We start from the raw sequence: 26,209 nt of genomic DNA, 5'->3' as shown, positions 1-26,209 counted from the left end.
CATTCATCATATTCTTTAATAGACCCTAGTCAATCCTGGAGCATAGAGACAAAGAATGTGCCCTCCCCCCCCCTCTATTATTGAGAGGAACAGCTAGTGAAGTTAAGACAATGACATCCAATTTACTAGGTATATCTCTCAGTTAAGACGTTGCAAAGGTCCAATGTCTAAGGGAAATTCGATATTTGAATGTAATAATAGATTGGTTCTATAATTTTTTTTAAATAATAAGCAATTATGCTATAAATTAATTTTTTTATTAATGTAGATACAAAGTCTATCTATTTGAATATTTATTTAGCTTTTCATGTTTGAACCCTATAACTAAATAACAAATCAGTCTCATAATCAAATTAGGTTGAAAAAAAAGTAATTTCGTATTTTTCGATATATTAGGGTTACTATCCTTCTATTTAAGACAAGTATACCCCATTCTGTTAAATAAGTTGTTGCCAATAAGAAGTTAACTTCATTTTGCCCTTCTCTTAAAAGGCCTTACCCTATTGGCAAACGGATTGGATAACCAATTTTCACAAGTTTCTATTGAGGCCAAAGTTTTACACCCAAGCGCGTTGGCCATAGACAGGAACGGGTAATAGTCACTTGGTGCCAACTCAAGACTGTATGTTGAATGCATAAGTGTAGAGTTAGTACTAGAATCGATTAAAAAAAGAATAAATAAGGTGAAGTGAAGTCATGCAGGACCGAACTTAAGTTTTTAGCACTGATATGCTGGACTGAAATGGACGGGACTGTAGACTTCATTCCCAAATAAGGCCTGACACAATACTAGTTATAATAAAAAAAATACGATTCAGGTTGCCAACAACAAAAACTCTCAGGATAGAAAATGGTTAGATCTTATATATAAATTTACTTCCTTTTCTTTTCTTTTTTAAAAACACTCAGCTTTAGGGAAACATCTAGTAAAAAACATAAAATATACAATTTTATGAATATGTAATAAAAGTCAATAATATTTTTTTGAAAATGAATTAAATTTTTTGTTGATCATCAAACTACTTAAAATAGTTAAAGTTTTGTTGTTAAAAAAATAATTTCAAGCAAAAAGATGTACGAGGAAAAGTTGTGAAACTTCGATATTAGTGAAGTTCTTTTTAGGGACTTTTATAATATGTAATGAAGCATACCATATACTTTTACAATTTACATATGGGTAACGAATTATTCAATTGATAAAGAATAACTGAGTTGCTTCCATTAGTATACCTATTTTTATAGATATTGTAGTGTTTAAAGAGGCTTTAAACAAATTATTGTTAATTATTTAAACCTATTTAAGCTTGATTAAGTTAAATACCGTTTTTAGATAGAAATATATTTGACAAATGTAAAGCCTCCTTAATAATTAATGTGATCTCCATTGATCTCAATAATAACCTCCAAGCGATGTTGGAAATTAGTATAAATTTATGATATATAGTCCTTGTAAATTTTTTCCATTCTTTCTGGACAGATGACTTCAGGTTTTCAACTTTACGTATTTTCCATCGTATACAGGTATAGTAGTCCAATGGATTAAGGTAGGGGCTCTGTGCAGGATCAAAGTTATTTCAATCAAATGTTTATATTGAACAATCTTTGAATTGTGATAAGGAGGAACAACTAATTAAATATTACTGACTGCTCTGTGATTCTGTTAATCTGTAGAAGAACCTTTTTCTTTAAGATAAATAAACTGCTGTTCATCAGCATACTTTATCAAACCAGATTGGTGGAATTTTGGACCACAGCACAAAGTATCATTACATATTTGAGACATTACATCCTATATAAATAGTGAATTTAATTAGGGCTACTCAGAACCAAATTATTTTTCCGACTTGTGACCAGATTTATATAAAACTTATTATCATACGAGAAAAATAAATTTTTTTTTATCATGCTTGATAAATCGACCTGTTTGAAATGGTCTTTACTTTTGAAAGAGGAAAGGATTCTTAAAATATATCAAGGACTTAAAACTGGCTGGTTTGCCATAATTTTACACGGTGGCCGGGGACAGACACTTCTTTAGGTCAAGTTCAACCACGGAAATTAATGATTTTTTTTGTCGTCTGAGGCTCAAGTCTGACCAACTGTTATGAGTGATAACGATCATCTAAATGTTCCCCTTTTTTAATGGATTTTTTGACATTGTAAACAGTATAGCAGCTGATTCCCAGCTGCATGAAGTTATTTTGTCTGCGTGGATTAAAAATAGCAGGGTGAAACAAAAAATTTATCTTTTTTTTTTCTAAGTAAACTATAAATATCTTGTTTTAAAAATAAATACGTTAGGTCTATTTTTTAATCAAACAATAATGTCTTAGGGTATCCTTAACCCCTATCAAAAAGTATAATTGAATAAGTGACAAAATACTTTTTAAATACTCAGTATTAATGTAGATATGTCGTTTAGGTATTATATAAATTCCAAAACCTATTTCTACATAATTTACATACATAGACTTTATTTTAGTTAACACAGATAATAATAGAATCATCGTTCAATTACATAAAATACAAGGTAAATCATTGACAAAAATAAAATTAGAAGAGCGCTGGAGAAGTTGATGAAAGAGATGAGAAACGACTTTTGAGAAGAAGTGTAGTAAAGAAGCGCTAATCTCCTGTGTCCTATTTGATTAAAAAATTAACTGTAAAAATATTGTGTTGGAAGCAATGGGCAGTTAACAGTCATTTATAGGTAGGTTTAAACAAAAGTGCTATAGTGATGTTAGGGAGCCTGGGACAAATTACGTGTTCCACTTCATATCAGAGAAAGCAAACAAGGTTGAATCACACCCTGCACAAATTGAAAATTTTATACTTAAAAGGTTAAACGAGATGGGTTTTTATAAAACAGTCATGTCCATTGGTGGGAGTCAACAAATGTGACCACAGGTGTAATGGGAAAACTTGAATTGCAGTTTGGGAGAAAACTGGTCTGGTAATTGTGTAGTTTGCAAACCGTTTAATTTTGAGCTTGATGGCCCAATTTTCGATGATAAGACATTGTCTCGACCAATAAGAAAGCTGATAGACTCGGTTACTGCCTTGAATATCTATCTAAACTTTCCCCGAATCTATATTGACTCACAATTACTCAAACTGTATGATGAGGTTATTCAAGATTTGTTTACAGATCAGTACTACGCCTATATGATAGTGTGTGCTATCAGAAAAAGCATATTTCCAGAAAGGGTGGATGTCTTTTGGAGATCGGATATATTTACCACAGCCGCTGGCGCACCATTGCAAACATACTTTTAAGACTTGGTGTTTCAAAGCTGGGACTGTAGGGGAAAAATCTGCGACTCATAGTTAAGTTTATAATTGATGCGTATTATCCATGTTGGTTCAATACAATGGGATAAAAATGCAGGTCATATTTAAACTTAATGGTCTCAAGTCTACGAAAAAATAGGTTTGGGAACTCGTGATACACAAAGTAAAAAGATCTGCTTGGTTTGCTCGCAATGAAATAATTTTACAAGTTCTGGTTAGTTCTGATGTCCAGAAGGAGATAATCATAGTGGTTGCATGAATCCTGGCTACCAGGGGAGAAAGTCAGTTTTTCTAAGTATTTTACAAACAAAATAGTATTAAAATTAAATCTAATTTGTCTTGACATCAAGGACAATACATATACATGCCCTTCTTATAAATATTTATAAATTACAGATGGAAAGCCAGCACTGGAAAAATACATTAAAAAAACACCACAATTATTTCCAGTTTTTAAGGTCATTGTAGCTTAGGGTTATTCTATGTTTTTGAAATTTATATTTGTGAAATCTACGTGAAAATAACACAGTAAAAAAAAACTATTATTTATTTCCTAGATATTCCTAACTGTCCTCACAATCCCACCAAAAATGTCTGAAATTCTTTTTGGATCCACATCTGCATCGAGAAGATCCAAAACCCTTTGCCTTTTTGATTCCTGTTCACTCATTTTTGTCTGATTATGATCAAATTAAATAATATAGTAATTAATATGCAAGAAAATTCACACATGTTTCGAACATTGGTTGAAATGTCACTTGAAACCTTAAATAGCGGTAAAAAAATAATGACGAAGAAAATTTCTCTGTCGCACTCCGTATGTATAATGCTCTTATCAGATAATACCTCGAATTATATGCTTAAAGAAAGGACGTGTGTAAAGAAAAAACTAAGTTTACCCATTAGAAAAGAAAAAAAACGGTTGTTGCGTGTGCTCTTTCTTCTTTTTTTTTCATTTTTTAAAAAGTCGGGAGTGTGTATACATTTCACTCTAAAAGAAGAATTTCGCTTATCTTTGGTGTTAATTGTCCTATAAATACATAATTATATAGGAATAAAAACTATAATTAAAACGTTTCAACTACACTAATTTTATTTAAGATTTATAGCTGTAATTTATTTTCTCCCTCCAAAACAGGTAGCTGATATCAACATGGGTGATTTATTCAGTAATATCAAAATTCTTGCTCCCGCCTTATCACCGCATTTTTACACAAAATTCCATCTCATGTCATACTAGTATTTGTCTACAACTCCAAGATATTTTATTACCAGTCAATAGTATTTTGTGTACTTTCATAACACAAAATGAAAAATAAAAACAAATGTAGGTATATATATTTGTCTATTTATAAAGAAAATCCCATTAGCTATTTTTTTCTTTTTTTTTCAAAAGTACCATTTCGGATCCATATTGGGAAATAAATTACTTCAATTTATTTGAAGAAATTGGGAAAACTATTTTATATATATAAACAGAGTTACAAAGAAAAAAATATTTTTACTGACTAAAATAGATTACGAGCTAAAATCTTCCCACTATTGCAAAATGCGTATGTATCTTTTTAAAAAGATGAAAATTTTACATAAAAAATATTAGTATGTACATTGATAAACTTATAAAATATTTCACATAACACCATATCCAAATCAGTGCACTAAGCAAAGATAGTGTATGAAATAGATATTCTAGATAGGTCAGGTTAAAGTACTATTCTCTAATTTATTTATAACTATAACTACTAAATCTTTCATTAAAATCTGGATACTATTAAAAATGAGTTAATTAATAACCAAATAAATTCATGAGTTTACTTGTAAATATGTAAAGTATAAATTTAATGGGGCTCCAAAGTGATTTGTCTCAGATTTTGTATCACCAGAGTTTTTAAATTTTTTGCAATATAAATATTTGCTCTGATATTTTATATGATGCAATCAGAAACAAGGAGGGAATGTAAAATAAATCGTTTCCAATTTTTGTGGCTAGGGAATGCTTAGTTTACTAATTACTCGCAGTTATAGGAATGAATGAATATATTTGTTAAGACATTTGTACTTCTTAAAAAGATTGAGATACAAAAGTATGCCTCATTCGTAACGTTACACTACGTAAAAAATATAACATAATTTGTATTCATTACCAAGGCTGATCAAGTTTGTCTTACATAAAAATAGCTTTCTTTTTTTTAAATTGTAATCTTTCTAAGATGTCTAAAAACTGTTTAAGCACAAACAATTCTGTTTTTTGTTTTGTTTTAATATTCCATTGATTGATGAGATGAAGTTGTACTGATTAGACATAAGTAAATATAGTATTACAATTACTCCCTCTGATTTACGAATTTATTATCTTTGAAGTCAATATACGTAATATATATCTTCTTTCCTATGAATATCCGAGTAACGAATTTACGTACATTGAGTTAAAGATAATAATTTCTACCGAGTGAGTTGTCCATGGAGCTACATTGCTCCATTTTGTATTTTTAGAAAAGCACAACGGTTTTGTTTATTTCAATATGTCCTTCAATTAATCATGAAGTTACTATTTACAGTTTTAAGAAAAAATGTCGATAAAATTATTGAAAATTAATTAGAGATATTAACAAACGTAGCATCACCGAGGAGGTGAACATCGATCATAAACCGTTTTGAGCCATTGTCAGAAAGATAAATACAAAAAACAACTCAAATAACAAAGGAATCGGACTTCAATGCCAGGCCGCACACATCTTTAATGACGTACTAGAAGCTCTGGGAGCTCAGATGGTAAAGACCGGACCTAAGACTGGACTGGATCGAAAAATAAGGACTGAGATAACATTAATTTTTTAATACTGTTCTTTCCTTTTTTGGAGAGAATGTATAGCGTAATCAATTCGTGTGTGCTCATAAAAGATGGAGAATAATACTGAAAAATTGCCAAGGAGTCATAAATGTAAGTCCTGTTGGACTCAGATTCGAAATGAGGATCGACAACATAGTCATTCTTTTCTATTTCTCTTTATACGACGTTGGACTTATGTTTATTTTCTTCATCTCACATATACTTGCAGCTAATTTAATTAAACGTCATGACAGCTTAGCTTCTCCTCACTCAACAATCTTCAACTTTTTGGATTTTTTTTTTGACATTCTGAAAGAGATTACGATTTATAACCATATTGATATCTGTATTATTGAAGTAAAGTTTGTCCCTCTTTTTCTCAAGTTATTGACAAGTCATAACTCCAAGTAATGTCGGCCACTACAAATAGTTATGAATAAATGAAATTAAAAAATGTAGGAAAACCTTTCATTTGAATCAAAAATATGTAATTAACATTGATTTACAAAAAAAAAAATAAAGGTTTAGTCCACCTTTTTCATTTCCTCTTCTAATTAATGAAGTATCAGCAAACTAGGAAAAACTTTACCTGCAGGGTGGTGATTCAATACTTTGTTATAGTAATAAAAAAATGTACGAGCTACTTATAAACAAAAACAACAGCTGATTTTATGCTTTACTTAATATTATATAAAAGAGAAGACTATTAATTAATTAGTGGGGGGCTGTATCACTCAAGAGTCTATCTCAAATTGATATTGTTGTTCAATTCTTAATTATGTCTTCCTGGAAAAGGGGAATATCTCAGACAGTTTAATTGTTTTTGAGATCCTTGATGTTGCCTAGGATTATTTTTCAATAATGTCCATTAATCTAATAAATTTTTATTAAATTTCGTAATTTGCTTATAAAAATTTGACCTTTCGTTAGTAGGTCAGCATTATGATTTATAAGAGAAAATTGTTTTCATAGGAAATATCTTACTTTTTACGAAATTTTAGACCAACTGAATAAAAGATAATCTTACTCAATGACAAAAACAGAAACTTGAGAGAACATATTCTCCATCTACTAAAAATGTTGTTGAAAGTGTTGTGTGGAGAAATAATAGGTCCTATTACTCAGCGAGCAACAATTTCAAAGATATTCATTATTATGAAGCAATAGGTTAGAATAAAATTCAAAATAAGGATGCTAATTTGTCAGCTCATGATAATCTTTCGAATTATAACAAGGGTGTAATCTCTTGGATACAATAAAAGTTATCTTTGAAGGAAAGGGTGGTGGGCTATATTGAAATAGAAAGCAGTGCTTCTGATTTTCAAGCCTTGCAATCCATGAAAGCTGGAACAAATGTATATCTACCTTATTTATATTTAATTCTTAATATTGGATAATTGACCTTAATCAATCATGGAGCACCCAGTTTACTTAATTTTTTATAAGAACAGCTAACAAAGTTAGAAGAGGGCAATGGCAATCCCTTTATCACATTTATCTCTCAGTTGTTGTTGATGTTTTATGAAATTTTATTGATGTAAATAAAAAGTTAACATATCTGAATAAGTTCATTTAATTTTCCAAGTTTAAATTCTAAATGCTCCTTATACTAATAATAGGTTAATTAATAAATATCTATTGGGGTCCTAGGAGTCTTTTTAGATTAAAAAAAATATACAAAACCCCATAATTTGAATAACCAATAGATAAACTGAGTCCCGAAAATCTTTAATTGGTTAATTAGCACGTCAATTAAAATCATAATAATTGCATTTAATTATGAAAGTATAAATGGCTTGGATGGGGAAGAGTGCTTCATATTTAGAATTGTAAAGCTCAAAACAACAAATGTATACGTTTTTTAAATTGCAAGATATTAGTGTTCTTTAATGAATTAGTAGTTCTGCCTATTTTGAAATTCGAACGTATTAGTGAGCAAGGACCATTATACTCTTTGTCATCAGATTTATATCAAATTTGCAAGCTTGGATCCCTTCTCCCTTTTCAGTTACTTCTTTCATTTTCTGAAAAATTTCCGTTCATTCGTTAATTTTTGAACTACCAAAAAAAATATGGAATAATAAAGTTTTATGAAAATTATTAAAATAAATGTTCCCATCACATTGTAACAAATACAATATTTTGGAAACTTGTATAAGTAGTCATATGATGTTATTATGTCGATGTTCCCAATTTTAAAATACACACTCGTCTATAGACCCGGACTAAACTGAATTTTAAATAGCAGCTGTACGGACGGTACTCAATGACACTCTTCGTTAGACCTTATTACTTATTCATAAGGTACAGTGATGAGGAATGTAATAGCTTATATTATAGAGAAATATTTAATGTTTAAAAAAATAAAAAAATGGTATATGCATCCCGAATGATTTTTGTTCCATTTTCTATTTTTTAAGTGATCCCATATAAATATTGGAATAATGAAATTCAGAATCCGAATACGAACATTTCATGAGATGGATGATCAAATTAGAAGAATCTTCATTCCATTGCCCCGATCTTCTTTCACGTGTTATGACGTCATTATAGTTACTCATATTTTCTATTACATCACCATAAAAAATAAGACTACTATAGTCCCAGATACTTTAGAATATAGATGACAGTTTTGGATTCTACGGTCATAAATCGATTTGATTATTTTCTTCAATTCAATTGTGTAAACTTTCCCTATTCCTAATTGCCTCCCTCTGCTTTCGATGTTATGTATATTTTGACTATTCTAATTATAAATTACTAAAATATAAGTCTACTGTCGACACATATAGTTAAGTTCAAATGCCCACAGTTATATTCTCATATATACATAATATCAATGTAATGTAATTTTAATACATCAAAACAAAATAAAATTATGGATGTTTGATGATTGCCAATAATGTATTTTGAGACTAAGAAATTACAACTAGTACGATTTGCTTATACAAATTGCAACCAAAATTGATGTGAATAATTTAAGTGAAAGATTTACAGTAGTTAGGATATGTATCAATCAATAATTGAATATGACAAAGTACATTGTTTTTTGTTAATTAATCAAAAGGATTACTAGGATAAGGAATTATTAACAAAATGATATACTTAATTTAAATAAATACATTATTATGAGGCTATATATTGTTAAATGTGCTTAATGTCCAGCAACCATTTCAATTTATCTGTATCTATTGCTTTGTATGTATAACATTTATCTAAGCAAGGATTCCAATGACGTCACCAGAAATAGTTACTTAATAAATCTGCCTTGTTCACCATACAATTTTTATTTTCCCTCACATTAAGTCTTCTTAGTATTTTTTAAAATGTAATTATCTTATTTGAATAATAAATAAATTATGTTCCCGATTTTAAATCTTTTTTAAATTGGTCAGAAAGAGTTGCACTGAATTCAAATTGACTATATATAAGGTGTGTCGATTATAAATTTATTTGCATTTGTACAAATTGTACTGGTTATTTGAATGACGTCACAGTGGAGTCAATTCAAGAGGAAATTCAAATTTTTAAATCTAATTGTATTAATACAACATATAACAGATTTTGTTTTCTTATCTGATTTATTAAAGTAAATTTTTACCATCTGACAATTGCACTACTATAATTAAAAATAGAATAAAAGTTGCTTAAATAAAAAAAATAGTTCAGAACATACATTTTCATAAATACAGTATAGCAAAGAAATCAACAATAAAATAGAAATAAGTGCCTATTATGCATTAAATACAAAATTCTCATTTGAAAAACATAAGCTAACAATAAGATCCTAATTTATCATTTATCTTGGAAATAATAAAAATAGAGTTTAATGTAATGATCTTGTTAACTTAACCGAATATGATGCCTTGATGCTTCTTTTCCCTTGTGATTTTGATTCTTCTCTCTAGATATATATTAATACTTGGAAAATCAATTTTTCTAAAGCATCCCCACTTTTATATAACTTGGAATAGTTTTTAACACAGACCAATAATAGTAATTTAACATATAAATGGTTTTAAAGTATTTACTCCCTTGAAAAGAATTTCAATAACAAGTGGCATTTGCATGTCCAAAATAAAACCGAATGAATCAATAATATAAAAAAAAAAAAAAAAAAATAAAGAGAGCTCATAAATGAGAAATTTAGATTTAGAAGAATATCATCGATGTTCTATTTATTTTTATTGATTCAATTCATACTCAAACAATCGTAATATAATTTTGATAGATTTTAACAATAGCTCTCAATCAAACAACTAATAATAAGCTCCTTTTGCAATCAATTAGTAATATATTTACTTTTGTAAAGATCCCAGATTTTTGATAGAGTAATATTCTAAGATTGAAAATTGCAACAAAATTCAAATATTCCAATAAAATTTACAGAAGTTGTTATATTTTTGAAGACATGATCACTTTATAGTTCCCAATAACTATTTATATGCGATTGAAGTATAGAATATTCTTTGAAGACAAAACCATCGAGAAAAAAGGGGTACATTATCTTTAAAGACTACAATGATCTTCTATTTGTTTTCCAATCACATATAATAGAGAAATCCCTAATTAGGGGTGAGGCTTAAAGTGTTCAGCTTATATAATTATATAGGATACTTATAAATAAAATCGTTTTTGGGGATGTGATTGTAGAAAGCTTTTTTTCTATGTTTTAACCCGACCCACAATAAATAAATGAAATAGAGAACCCTTCTGCATGAGTTTAAAATTTTTGTTTGTTTTCATTCACCTATCTAGATTAGGAGCTGAATTATGACTTTGTTTCCTACTCCTCAAAATAGAAGATGAAGCAGGGTTGATTTAACGAGAAAATAACTAAAAAACTTTAATTCAGGAGCAGTGGATGGAGGATGATTACTCTCTCTATAACTTATTGGATCTTGCAGTCGATTATTCTATCGTTTTATGTATCTCCATAGTTCTTATATGTAGACGTATACGAGGATCTCGTAAAAAATCTGTAGCAATTAAAAAGTGTGAAGAAAAATTATGTTTACTAACTAGAAAAGAAAAAAAAAAAACAGTTGATGTGTTACTTTTTGTAAATTACTTTATAAGTCGTGGTGTGTTGACATCTCCCCTTAAAACAAGTATTCTCGCCTATATTCGTGTAAAGTATGTTAAAAGAGCATAGTAAAATAAATATATATACATATTTTTTAATATTTTCTCTGTACTAAAGGTTCTTCTCTTTATACTAGTAATTCATTTTCTGCCTCCCAAATCATAAAACAGGAAGATGATATATCCAAAGGTTTTAATTCAGGTGTATCATGCGTCTCTCTCTAGCCTCCTCCTTGCGCTTTTACAACACACCTAACTGTAACTATGATATAAATACATATAAATCCGGTGTGTTTTTTAGCTGTCCCGTTATTTTGTTGCCGGGCCATGCATAATTATTTACCGATTTTTGTTCAGAACATATCGCGGACAATAATGACATTTGAATGACTTAAGAAACAATTTATTCATACATTTTTAGAATAATAAAATAGTTTGTGATCAAATTTAATCAATGTAGTTACCATTTGACTCAATGACACTGGTCAGGCGACGTCTGAAGCTGCCACAGACTTGCTGTATGTAATCGGCGTCCATGGAGGCCCAGGCCTTGTTGACAGCAGCCTTTAAGGCATTTATGTTCTCGTATCGTTTTTTTGCAGGCCTTGGTCTCCACGTGCGCCTTCATAGGAAGTCTAGTGGGTTCAGATCTGGCCTATGAGGGGGCAAGTAGTCCTTGGCCAAAAGTTCATGTTGTCCTTGAGCCACTTCTGAGCTTTCTTGGAAGCGTGGGCGGGTGCTCCATCTTGCTGAAAACCCCAAGGAGAGTTGCCGTCTATGGATTTGATCCACGGAAGGACGCCATAATCTTCACATAATCCTCCGCTGTTAATCTGAGCCAGTGGGGAACCATACCAGCCTCATGGCCTTCCCATTGGATCTCCAAAGCTCACAACACGGTCATTTTGCCTGTTGAAAACAGGATCGACCGTAAAAGTTTTCTCATCTGAAAAAATGATGATGCGTCCAGATAAGCTCTTGATATCATTCAAGATTTTCTTGCCACGCTCAAGTCTGACTTCTCACTGACGTTCAGTTAGCAGAGGGCGTTCAGTACGCCTCAGGGACTTTCCTCCAGACCTTTCCAATGCCCTTGAAACAGTTGATGTCGACGTTCCCATCTTTCTGGTCATGTCGGCAATGGACCTGTTGGGAGTCCTCTTGAACACTGCCTTTACTTGCCTTGTTGAGACAGTGGGCTTCCTGCCAGCCCCAGGGGAATGCTTGAGATCACCCCCAGCCTCCAAGCCCTTGGAAACGTTGTAAATTGTCTTCAACGAGGCCCCAACCTGTTCATTAATGTTGTTATGAGGCACTCCCGCTCGGAGGAGGGCTGCAATTTCGATCCTCTTTGTTTCCTGATTGGACATGGTCTCACGTGTGGAAGTTGTTACGCTCTCACAAGAAGGATTTTTGTTTATTTTAACAGTAAAATACGAAACAATCAGATTGGTTGCCACAAAACCTCTTAAAAAGTATATTTACATCATCGGTAAATAATTTTGCACGGCCTGGTATTGATAGTATAAAGAATGAATTTTATTTTCCTTAACAGTGATTATTATTATTTCATTCCTGAGTAGTAAACGACCTTTTCTAAATATATTCAAAACCTGATTGAACGTGTGTGGTGTACTCATAAAAGACGGAGCGTAATCCTAAGGATTCGTTGTGGAGTTATAATTGTAAGTCCTTGTTGGACTTAGAGTAGAATTGTGGATTAAAATCGGAGTAATTCTAGCAAAAGTCCTATTTCATATTATTTATTTTTCCCCTTTTTTTCACAGCTAATTGTAGCTAATTTTATGAAACGTCATGAGCATTATTCTTTCTCTCCTCCAAAACATTTTTCAAATTGTTAGTGTTACCATGTTGATTTTCGGTTTTTGCTTTTTTAACATGCCCATTCCATACTGAATATTCACCTTTGATGATACACATAAGACACCAATAATAAAAACACCCAGAAGCAGTGCTCCTCCTGTACATGCACACGCCTGCAACATTTCATTATACAGCTACATTATTACTTTTTATATCAAAAGTGCTCATATACGTAATATTGGGTAGCAATATTTGCAGTGCACCCTGTATACACGTTTGATGCTATATGCGTAAGCCTGCAATATTTGTTAGATCAAAATATGTTGATGAGATTAATCATGGAGTATATAAATTTTGAACATGTTACTGGAAATTCTTTTATATATTCATGCAGACGGAATGACAGAAACAAGTTGCTTAATTATTATAGATAGGTGATGGATTTATGAAGTAACTATAAATTCTGTAAATCCATGATATATTTCAAATTTATTGCAAAAAAAATAAAAGCTGTTACAAGCATGAATGAGTTGCAAATCAGTTCAAAATTATTAGAACATACAAATTTCTACGTTTATTTCAAGTATGATTATGAACTAACATTACGCAGAATTCTTTTGGATCAATTTCACGGGGAGGAGCGCTTCTATTTCAATCATCTTCTTGTACTCTGTGGTCATGGTGGTGAATAGAACAATGTTTTTCTTAGGAATCGACTGCTAACTATGTGCTCCACAAAATTTTCCATACTTTAATTGTAAAAACTTGACTCTTAACATCTTAGCATAATAAAGATAAGTAAATAATAACAGTTGCCCCTGTATATCAAATAATGAGAACAAAAAAAAATTAAAGTAAGATAATTGAAGAAGAATATTTTATTCCTTAAGGTATATGTAGAAGTGTATACATAATCAACAAAATTAGAACATTTAGAGCTAGAATAACATATTTTTAACACATATTTGATTCTGATATTTAGTCCATCAACACTAAAGCACGCTAAAATGATCCTATCAAAATTTAGTGTTGATTACATTTTATATTCTTCGAGAAGCCATTGTCAATTTCTATAAAAGAAATTATTATTATTTACTCCTTGAGTGTATCACAAATTGCACTTAAATTAGCCAAACTTGATGGGCACGGTTAAAGAAAATAAATTGATAAATTTGATTTGAAAAAAGTTTTATTCTATAGCTAAAATTTATGTTTATTATAACTCATCCCCAAAATTTTAATATAAATCCTTCCATTGACTCAAATATGCATATGAAATAATATGAGCAAAGGACATATTTTTGAACAGTATGTTTAGTGCTTTGTTCTTGTGTTAAAACATATGTAGAATATACCCTTTTTACTATCAACTCTTTAGAATCTTAAAATATAACTAACCATGATAATAAAATGGTTTTTATTAATCCAGGACAACAACTTGGAATGTTGGACCTTTTTAATACTTAAAAAAACTCTACTTCATAGGAAACTAGAGTTTCTTAAAAAAATTTAATTAACCGATGTCTTAAAAACATTTTCTTCAGAAAAATTGCCCATGGTTAATTTTAAAGCAATACAATTTATCTTTTTAAAAATTAATTATTTATCATTACAAAGTTTGGGAGCATCTATATTTCTGAACAAAATTATTGGAACACCAAGTTTTAAATACAACTTATGTGGATACATTCAAAGTACTTACTTAGATTTAAAAAACTCATTTGAATAGTTTATTCATTATCTCGTAAACAGAATTGATATGTTCTTAAGATTGTATGATAAATTGCTGATTGTTATTGCTCATATGCTATATAATATAAAGTACATGTATTTTGAATCTTTTACTTAATAGCACTTTGCCCATTCGATTGAATCACTGACGTGTTGGCTTATAATTGATTTATTTAAAGTACGACAATGGTAAAATATTCAAACTTCATGCTACTGGGTTATGTTTATACCGGTAGTTGCATAAATACGCGGACTATTTGTGGCAAATAATCAAATGTGTAATAAAATTCGTATGATGTATTTTTTTTTGGAGAATTATATATTAAAGAATTTATTTTGGTATAAAATTTAATATAATTACTGAATATAACCGCCATCAGCTGCTATGACACCCTTCAAGCGCCCGCAGAAGGCCTTGCACACATTGATGATGTAATGGGCTTCCATGGCTGCCCATTGCTCATTGACGCTGGCCTTCAATGAGTCCAAATTTGGGTGGCGGATAGCACAGGCATTCTTCTTAATTTGCCACCACACACTGTAGTCAAGGGGATTCAAATCTGGTGATTGAGGTGGCCAAATGTTTTTGTTCCAAAATGGCATGTTGGCAGGGAGCCAATCCTGAGTCATTCCAGAGGTATGGGCAGGTGCCCCATCCTACTGGAAGATAAAGGGGCCCATTAGAGATCTTGAAGGCCTATGGAAGGGGCTTGTCCTTCAAAATCTTCAAGTAAACATACCTACCGGCGCTGAGGAGAGTGGCAACCATATGCCGTTTGGCCTCGTCATATATCGTAAACGACTTTGTTTGATGCGAGTAAGAAAAAAAAAAAAGTCAAAACATTTACCGAATTGCTGGTGCTGGAATTTTTTATTTCCGATCACGGAACCTCGAGATATAAGCACTTAAAAATTATTCAGCGTATTTATGCAACTACCTGGATATAGAATGATTAATAATGAATATACCTAATTGATAAAAAAAATATTTTGAGGAAAAGAACAATAATTAATTTACTTATATGAAATATATAGAATATAAACGATAACAATCGGGCATTTTATCATTAAATATTTTTAATTGAATTAAAATATAAAATCGTATTTATGAATATAGTATTTACTAAATATTATGTTTCGGCCGAATTTCCGAAATGCCTTTGGCAAAATGCCAGTTCGCCAATTTTTCTTCACCGAATTGTCCGTTCAACAATTTGTCCTTCGTCAAAAAAAAATCGGCAAATGTTTTGCTCACGCCTCTTTGTATACCCAAGTATCTTCTTGATGTACACTGGGCTGTGTCACGCACAAGCCAAATCGATGATGGTGTTCCTCCTGGTCTCTTCGATCGTAAATACTTATTTTGAATAAGAAATTGGGCAACTAACTTAAATTCAAGGTTTAACCTCTCAGTTTAAAATTAAAAATAACCAAGTGAAATTATTTTCTTATTGAAAGATCGTCAAGATTTACTAGAATGATCTTGAATTGTACATTTGTAAATGGGTTTGTGTGTTCATAGGATGTGAAGTCATTTTTATTTCCAACTAAAGAGGAATTTAGAAATAATAACATATACAAGATTGTATTTTCAAATAACTCTTGAGAAATTATTATATTTTATGGTAGTGGGTCCTAGATCAGATAATCCATATTATGTATGGGGACTTCGAAGGCGATTCCTATGTTATGTAGGTAACTATCTGATCTATCAAAGAAACATTTATTCAAAAAGTATAAATGTATGGGCTCTATGTTCTTAAACATTTTTAGAAACAGTTTGTACATAGTAACAGATAGTTCAAAAAGAAGAAGAAAAAATTAAAAAAGACTAACTTGACAGGCTTTGGAATTGAATAAAATATATGCTATAAGTTTTACTTAATGTAATATTACCAGGATGGAAAATATGTGCCACTATCTTTTTAGAGAGTATATAAGTAATACCAGATGCATCCATTCGCTACTCCATGTATGAGCATTAAGTTTATTAAGTAATCCTTGGCTAACAAAATAATTTATTTTCAATTCCCTTCTATTCCTGATTATATCATATTTTATATTGTAACAAATATCTAAACTTCTCAGAATTTTCTCCGATGCCCAAACAATGTAGATATTGAAAATTTAGATCGATATATCGTGGTTTTTTTTCGATTTTGATTCTATACATCAGCCCATGTCAAATGGAAAGTAGAGAAACTTAAGATATACATTTACGTACATTGTTTAAAAATGTCAAAATCCCTTCCTTGTTCCTAAAATTACTACACTAGTGTTACAAAATCTGAGACCAATCCCTGTGGGGACCCAAGAAATTGCTACCTTATTTGGTTAAAAACAAACAAATTCAACTGAATGATTTTAATCGGAATTCACCATCTTATATTAATTGAAATATTTAGCACTAAAACAAAAAAATACATTAGAAAATTGCCCTTTAACCTAACTTACCTAGAATAACTGAACATTTCATAGTTCAGTATTATGCAAATTGTGTACTGATAGACTCTTCATAACGATTAATCAGTTATGTAGTTTAGTTACTAGTAAATATATTTTTTCATGAAATTTGATTATTGTAAGCACAAAATCAACATATTTTAATATGTTTATAAAAAATTCAAGTCTGAATACTGTAGTTAAATAAATTAATATATATAGTTGGAATATTCATATACTATGGTAAACATTAAAGACCATTATTACAAACGTAGTTACATAATCAAATATCCCAGTATAACACAAAAAAACGACTAAAAATTCGTTGAATGAGCTCATAAGTCACTTGTTAAAGATTTGGCTTGATATCCATTCCAAATATGAATTCACGCTCCTAGATAAACACTTCTAGGATTCGAGTCGTTTGAGTAACTACGTAATACAGCCTATTTACTTCTATTTGGTGAAGAAAGAAAGTTTATGAAAAGACGATGAGAATCGTTCTATTGCAATTTCAGATTGCTCCTCGCGCTCTCCAACGACTCAACCTTTAACTTCTTCCCCCAATCTTCTCAGTGATCATCTTCTGACACACCCTAGATTAATTTAATGTAGTGCAAATAACTGATCTGTCCTAATATTATGCCAATGCTTGTTCGTCAATCCATGAGTCTTGCCCAATATGAATAATCCATCATGTCTAATGATATTATATTTGATAACAGAAAATAAAGTGATTAGGACCTATTAGAAGCGATGCGCTGTGATATTTGTTTATTTCTCTGTTATCCTAATATATATACTGGCAATATTACCTTGCGTTGCTCAGACCAAGGACGGAGCGGGAAATCACATTTCTCAAAGTGTTATTAGACCATTCCCTGAATTTCGTGTGAAATATAAATTTGACACATAAAAATTAATGTTTAACGGAAATTCAATTTTTCCCCATTATTCCTTTTTTTCATCAAACGTCAATTTTCAATTTTTAAGAAGAAATACAACAAAACGATCTAATTTTGCCATAAAATAGTCATTTTTTCGAAAACATTATTCTCTGTAATTTATTTTTCTATTTTTGACTACGAAAAAAATATTGGTATGTTTGAGCTCCTCTTTTGTACTACTTTTTTTTTTGCAAAATTAATGGAGTTTTTTTTTGCAATATTCTTTTCGAATTTCGATTTTACATAAAAATGTTTAGTTATGTTATTGGAAGTATATATTCGGTTTTTTTATGTTTTTTTCAGGTGCAAAAAAAAAAAAAAATGGATTTATAAATGACTATTGGATTTGTGGATAATATTAAATTTCTAAAAAATTTTGAGGAAATTCATTTGTCGATAAAATAAAGTTTCTAAAATTTTTTCAGGAAATTCATTTGTATATAAATATGACACATAAAATAGAAGTTGAAGTAAAATATTTGTCATTTCACTCAATCCAAAGGGCAAGCTGAATGAGCAATCAGAACAGCAAAAAATCGTCTAACGAAAAACCCCACATTACCCTTAGAGGAGTTGTTGTTCGGTTATAGGTCGACGCCTTTCCCCAACGATAAATTCCCAGATAATTATTCATTCCTTCTCCTATGCGTACTTGTCTGGATGGTTTCTTACCCGAATTGGATAAAGTAGCCCCCAATAAATTTGTGCCATTAATGAATGAATGGACTACATATTTTGGAAAGGCCGTCCTATATGGAAGCCTGGTTGGTTACATCAACAATTTGGAAAAACAGTATGGATTGTGAAAGCAGGGACCAACCATATGACTACTTATGTAAATCAACTTCGACCTTCGAACTTGTGTCTTAAAAAGCAACTAAACGAGCAATGGTGTTTTCTAAATTTTTAAAAATCAAAAAAATTATAGGAATAAAAACAACGACGAAAATTGTAGTTATAATTTTGTTAGTTGCAAGAAAACGGATTTCCAATGGAACAAAAAGATTTGATCTATATCGAAAATACACATAGTTTATCTTGATTATTGAACAGAACGATATCTAGATTAAGAGTTGTGTCGTCTCGTGTTATCTCAAACGTCGTTACTTGTATTGTATCATGCAACTCCACCCTAAAAAAAAACAGAAAAAGGATAAAAATTAATACAAGATAGCCAATTGTTATTGTATCGGCGTCAGTAATCAGTATGAATATTACCTTAGTTCAGATTATATTTTATTTACAACTGACATTTGGGTAAAATACTTATAAAATTTGAGACACGTATCCGTCCAATTTTGGTTTTGGATCCGGATCTGAAAGTTCGGGTGCCCAAAATTAACACAAATATATAAGTGTAAAGAACCAAACCGACCCGTATACGAGAAAATGTGGTTCTGTCCTATTTTACCTTGTACTGAACGTACAAGTTCAGGAGAATAATTTCTATCGAGCACGTTTTCCATAGTAAATTGCTGCTGTTTAGATTTTGAGAGTAGCAAAATGAAATTTAACATTTCCCCTCATGTATTGTAAATTATGCACACAAATTAGTTTTAACTACAGGGAGCGAGGATCAAATTGTCGCCAAAATATTTTTCTACAAAAAACAACACAAAATATACATTTTTTAACTTTTTTTTATTGAAAATCAAAACTATGACGGGCATATAGGTATATATTAGCCATTCATTCGATATAATCACCGTTGGCATCAATAATAGCCTCAATACGGCCTCTGAACTGGCTGCAGGCTCTTCTGACCATATCATTGTCCATGTTGCCGAATACCTCCTTGATGGAGTCCATCCGGCTGGCGTTGGTGCTATGGGGACGTCTGTTGGTATGTCTCTCGACATAGCCCCAGACAAAATAGTCCAAAGGATTAAGGTCGGGAGAGTTAATAGGCCACAAATCCTTGGTTACGACGTTATAACAGTTCTCGGTTAACCCCTTCATGGAGATTTTGGACACATGGCAGGGTGCTGAGTCCTGTTGCCACACCCAGGGCCTGTCTCCGGCCACCCCTTGGATCCAGGGCAGAACCACCTTCTCCATAACATCCAGGTATTGTATTGACTTTTAGACCCGTTTCAAACATGCGGGGAGGCATAACATGACCTTCACTGCTGACCACCCCGAACACCATGACCATTGTAGGGAACTTGGTCTTCATTACTTTCCTAACATGGGTGGTGCAGGTGGCTATCCACCTGTTGTTCTACTTGTCGACCTTCTGATCTTGACAGAAATTCTGTTCATCAGAGAAAAACCACAGCATCCCAGGCTGCTTTGGTTGCTTGAGCTTGTTGACCAATTTTGTTGACTTCATCAGCCTGTTGTCCTTTGCCTTCTGGGTCAAGATCTGACCCACCTGCATCTTTTTAGCTCCTGCACCATAAATCCTCAGATACACAGTCCCTTATTGTTTTCTCATGGCAGCTTAGATCCCTCACCATGGCCTTCATGGACCTGGTAGGGTCATCCTCAACCATCTTCTTTAGCTTGTCGAAAAGTCGGTGCCCCTGACCTTCCTGTCGACGTCCTTCTCCTCGGGTGCCCTCTTTATGGTGGCATCAACATCCCAGGTGTCCTCTAGCTTCTTACGGATACGCTGAACAGTCCGTAAATTCACTCCTAAGGTTGAAGCAATCGTTGAATTGGAGATTTCACCTCCATTATTAACCAATGCCATGACTACAGCGGACCTCGAAAGCTCCTCGTTCCACTTATAGCTCTTTATTTCCTCATAGGATGACGGCATGATGCTAACTGAACTACGTATCGTCAGCTGACGAGAATAGCTTTCTTATTTGGTAACCAGTTTTTTTATTTGATAATGCCGTCTTCAAGTTATCAAGGTTTAAAGTAGGCGATAATTTGATCCCCGCTCCCTGTATATTTTTGGATTTGAGTATTGTTAATTTTTAATTTTTTTATTTTTACAGGGTGTCCACGATAAATTGAAACTATCTTAAAATTCAACCTGCTTGATAAAAATGGAATTTAAAGTGTCTTTGTTAATATGAAAAAGTTAGACATGATATTAAACAATAAATTTATTTAACATGCCCCCCTCAGCAGCCACGATCTTCTCCATCCTGCCCCTAAAGGATTTGCATGCCCTGATGGCTTCTGCAGTATCAACAACATTCCACTCGCTCGTAATGGAGCCGGGAACTTTGTGGTGAAGACCGCAGGGACGTCTTCCCTCTCCTTGGCAAGCTACCTGTCATTCTGGACGTTGTAGCTTCTGTCGACAGTCCAGTTTTTCTCGTCGGAGAAGAAGATGATTCTTCCTCCATGGCTCTTCAGGTCATTGAGGAGACGCTTACCGTTGGTGAGCCTTGTGGCCTTCATGGATGCCGTGAGGATGTGTTGTTTGACCATTCGGTATGACCTGTACCCGAGGTCCTCATTCACTGCCTTGGAGGCCAGCTGCTTGCTCACTCCACGGTTCTTGGCGAACCTGGACAAGGAAGTCCCCGGTGAAGCCTTGATGGACTTCTGGAGGCCTTCAAAGAAGCGGGGAGTTCGGATTCGGTCACTTCTCATGTTGTGGGTCTTGCGGCAGACCTTCCCCTCAACCTCCCAGGCATTGAAGACCCGGTACACTGTGGTATTGGGGTAGTTAAGAAGCTTGTAGATAGCAGAGGGCTTTTATCCTACGCGAGCCAATTCGAGGATGGTGTCTCTCCTTGCCTGTCCATGATGACTATTTTTTGTTGATAAAACAATCATGGTGAAAGTTATAGTGTATTGTTCACGCAACCTTTTATATTAGTATGATTTAACCCCGAATATCCACATTATGGATCTGGATGTAGTTTAAAGTAGTTCCAATTTATCGTGGACACCCTGTATTGTAAAGTTTTATCTAAGGTCATCTCAAAGACTAAAAGGAGAGGCTTCTTGATCGTAATCACATTCATGATAATTTGAGCCTTCCAATGAGAACACAAGTTATATTTTTCTCCTATAACAGGGGTCGTATTGAGTTGTGAATCCCTAACACAACAGTATACCTTAGATAACTTTGTTGTTTAGTCGCTATTAGGAAGAAGTATCACTCTCCATGAAAAAAAAAAGTAAATAAATCGAACCATAAATTAATTGAGTAACAAACTTTTTCAATTGCAAATTAAAATTATTATTCAGATTAAAATCATTTGAATTTGAACTTAAGTTTACTATAGTAAAATAACTGTGGGCATTCGAAAATTATAATGTGCCTCTGAAAACATATTTTTTAGTAATTTATATGACAATAGTCAGAAATATATACCATTAAAATATCGATCATCCTACCCATTCACCTTGACATAAAGCTTGTAACCACAATTTTTTTTAAACATTAGAGGGTTGGACAGGGAAACGTGAACTGTTAATTGATATTAGTTTTCATACTAATACATGAAATTTTAGGGATTATTTTGTGAAATTTCTGTTCTACCATCCTCTGTGCATCAACAAATTTTAATAAACATTTTGTCATCTACTCATTATGAGTGACTAAGAAGACAAAATTACATATTAGATCTCGTTGATACTAAAATTTAAGTGGCGAGGATTATATGTACATTGTCAAGTGCTCCAAGAGCCTGGTTTTCAAGGATGATCCCACAAAATCAGTGAATCGCCAATTTATTTGAGCCGTAAGCATATTTCCCTTTCTTTTATTTACTTAAATTGGTCAGATAGAGTGAGTTACTGAATAACAATTACTCAATTTGACCTAGAGATTGTCTTTGAAGTCCGTATTAACCCTATTGGTTTCGTTAGGAATGGCTCAGTATTACACATTGAGTTAAAAAAAAAATGATTTACAGCCACCACGTAGTACATTAAAATACATCAATCATTGATGATTTATAGTAACTGTTCTAAATCATTATCGCCTATAATTCGTTAAATGCGAATGCCAGTCTGTTTCTAGCAAGGAAATAAGCAGGATTTAATCAGTTTCGATCCTCAAATGTGAGTCCAATCATTCATGAGCGCTATACTATGCTATATAAATATGTATGCAATATACTATAGAGTTAGTCTATATTTTGATGTTATCTCATGGAGAATTAAAGAATACTGATAACATCAAATAAAAAACTCTGCCAACAACAACAACAATCTCACACTTGAGAAAATGCAAAGGTAATATAATTTTACTCATACTCTATTAGAAGGTTTAATTAAATTTAATGGTATTCTGTTAACTTTTAAGTACATCATAAATAAGGTCATAACGGTGACAACCTCTTAAATTATGAGTTTTGTGAAAATTTTCATTTTTTATGTCTCCTTTTATGAAGATTAATATAACAGTGATAAATTGTAGCTTTTTTATATTTAATCAGTAAACAAATAACTAAATTAAACAATGCAGGTGCATATTTCTGCAAACTTTTAGTTCTTTGTTGTAAATATGTACACTTTACATATTTTGGATATCGTTTCAATCTATTAGTATATTATCCTTATTTTCAATGTTATTTTTCAAATATATTATACAGCATAAAAAAGTTAAAAATATTGTCACACTACGTTAAAAATGTAAGCACGCCATTTTTAAACTTGCTCCTGCGAATATAGTTATGGTCTCCAGTAAAATGTATGTCGTAAAAAGGTTGCAGAGACAAAAACGTTGAAGTAATATCGTTGTGTACATCATCATTGTGAAGACAAAAATGCTGGGGGTAATATCATCGGGAGGCAATATCGTTGTGAGTAATTTCATTGCAAGACAATATTATGGTGGGTAATTTATATCATAATCAGACGATAAAACTGTTGAATGATGAAGAAAGGTGTTCCAGGATGGAACCATTCTAATCTAAAATCCACTCTTGCCCACAAGTTGTGTAGGTGAACTACTGAGCCCGAGGCAATTTGAACATATCCACTGCTCCTTCCCTTAGCATCAAGGTACCTTTCTAATATCCTAAAATACATCCCGGCCTACAGATTGTACAGGTGAAGAACTGAGCGTCAAGGCAGTTCAAATTCCACCAACGCCGTGTTTCTAATCACCAAGAAGCCCTTCTAATATGCTAAAATACACCCTGGCACACAGGCTGTTTAGGTGAATTACTGGTCCCGGAGGCAAGTTGAATTTAGCAACCACCGCTTCTTTGACCATTTAGGTACCCTTCTAATACCCCAAAATACACCCTGACCAATAGTTTGTAGAGTTGAAGTGATGGGCACCGAAGGTAGTTTAAACTCCATGTCTGCAATCTTCATCTCAGGGATAAATTCTTGCACTCTGCTATCGATAGAACCCATTCTCAATTTTATAATGATTTGATATCCAAATAAAGGAATGCATCATGCATCTGTAAAACATAACTTATGTTTTAACTCGTGGGAATAGGTAAGCGAATAAAAAATGTGTTAGTTATGTTTTCAAAAATTTAAGTGTTAATGAATTATACGAATTACCACTTGAAAAAATTTCTTAAGGTAGTATTCATTTTTTTTAACCAGGAATGACTCATTAAGAAGTCTTATAAATCTTGAAAAATACATACATTTAAAATAATATATTCCAATGTGAATCAAATTTTGGGAAATTAATTATTCATCAAAGGTAGAATAATTGAATGATTTGCCTTATCAGGGTCGTCCCTTGAAGGTTGGAAGACAAAACGAATAAAATGTGCATTATTATAGGCGAGATTGCTGTACATACAAAAAAACGGGTACGTACAAGATGATGGAATTGTAAAAGTATTATATATGCAAGTTGTAACTAATAGTAATATTCTACGATATACAAAATTCCATGTAAAAATACATCACACGTGACCAATTAGCTATTAGCTTAGTGATTAATATTAGACTTTTAACCATTAAATGTTTTTTGTTGCACACATGAAATACACCCACCAAATCCCTAGTTGATAAAATATTTAACTAGAATGTGTCAAACTGAAAGAACCATGTTGATAAGTGTAAGTAAATATTCGTATGGTATTGATGTTGTATCACACAAGCGCTAAATAGTTCATTAGTAAATAAAAAAAACATTTAAGTGTTAAAACATTTTTTAAATACTATTTATTTTATTCTATTATCCGTAACTTTGATTAAACCAATCAACATACTTTTTAATTAAAGAAAATCATGATTTGACACAATAATTTAACTATCATTCACGAATAATCAAGAGTTTTCTAAAAGTTACTAAATTATCAAAAAAAAATATCCGCAAAGATAATTAAATCTTGGTTGAGTCAAGTTCGTCTTCTTTAAAATTTTTATGGATTATTCTCATTAAGAGTATGGATCGGAAACTTGTGAAAGACTACTACAATAAAATACAGATTTTTAGAGTATCAGTAACATTAAGTCGATTTCGTCTCCTTGGAGAACTCTTCAGAAATAATAATATAACAGTATTTTAAATTCCTAAGCCTTTTTGACTGAAATTGATTGATCTACCATTTTTCTCGAACCAAAAGCAACTGGATCATATCAGCATCTGAACTTATAGGCCGGATTGTTTTACTACTTGTTCTTTCATATTAGATTTTTTATGTCCTCTCGAATTGAAGTGTTATCTTGTGGTTTCCAAACATTTATCAACATATCTTATGCGATCACCTATCCGATCTTTACATCTTCTTTTGGTTTGGCCGACATATTGCTTTGAGCATTTCGTACAGTCGATCACATAAACCAAATGTGTAGAATTGCATGTAATCAAATCAGACAGTTCCTGAGTAACACCCAATGCCAATGATTTGATCACCGAACCTTTTTGAACCTATGAACAGGTTCTACATCCGTTTTCTAAGCACTTTTTGAAATCCACCTCATATATGTAAATAACGTAATGACCGACTTGGAGTCTCTGGAAAAACTGTTGATCGACAAAGTAGATCCTTGAAATTTTCTTTTTGCTTATAGGCCGTCATAGCTGGCTTTGGAAACATTCTTTCTATTCTTGGATCCAGCGTTAATGCTTTCCAATTATGGTGAAGTACGGTTGAAATATGCCTGAGCTGCGGGTAATAAGTCATGATAAACACTTGGTTATCATTAGATTTGGGTTTAGTTT

Source organism: Lepeophtheirus salmonis, chromosome 9 (genome assembly GCF_016086655.4).
Source record: "Lepeophtheirus salmonis chromosome 9, UVic_Lsal_1.4, whole genome shotgun sequence".
NCBI classification, from domain to species: Eukaryota; Metazoa; Arthropoda; class Copepoda; order Siphonostomatoida; family Caligidae; genus Lepeophtheirus; species Lepeophtheirus salmonis.
This window is presented reverse-complemented; position numbering follows the sequence as displayed.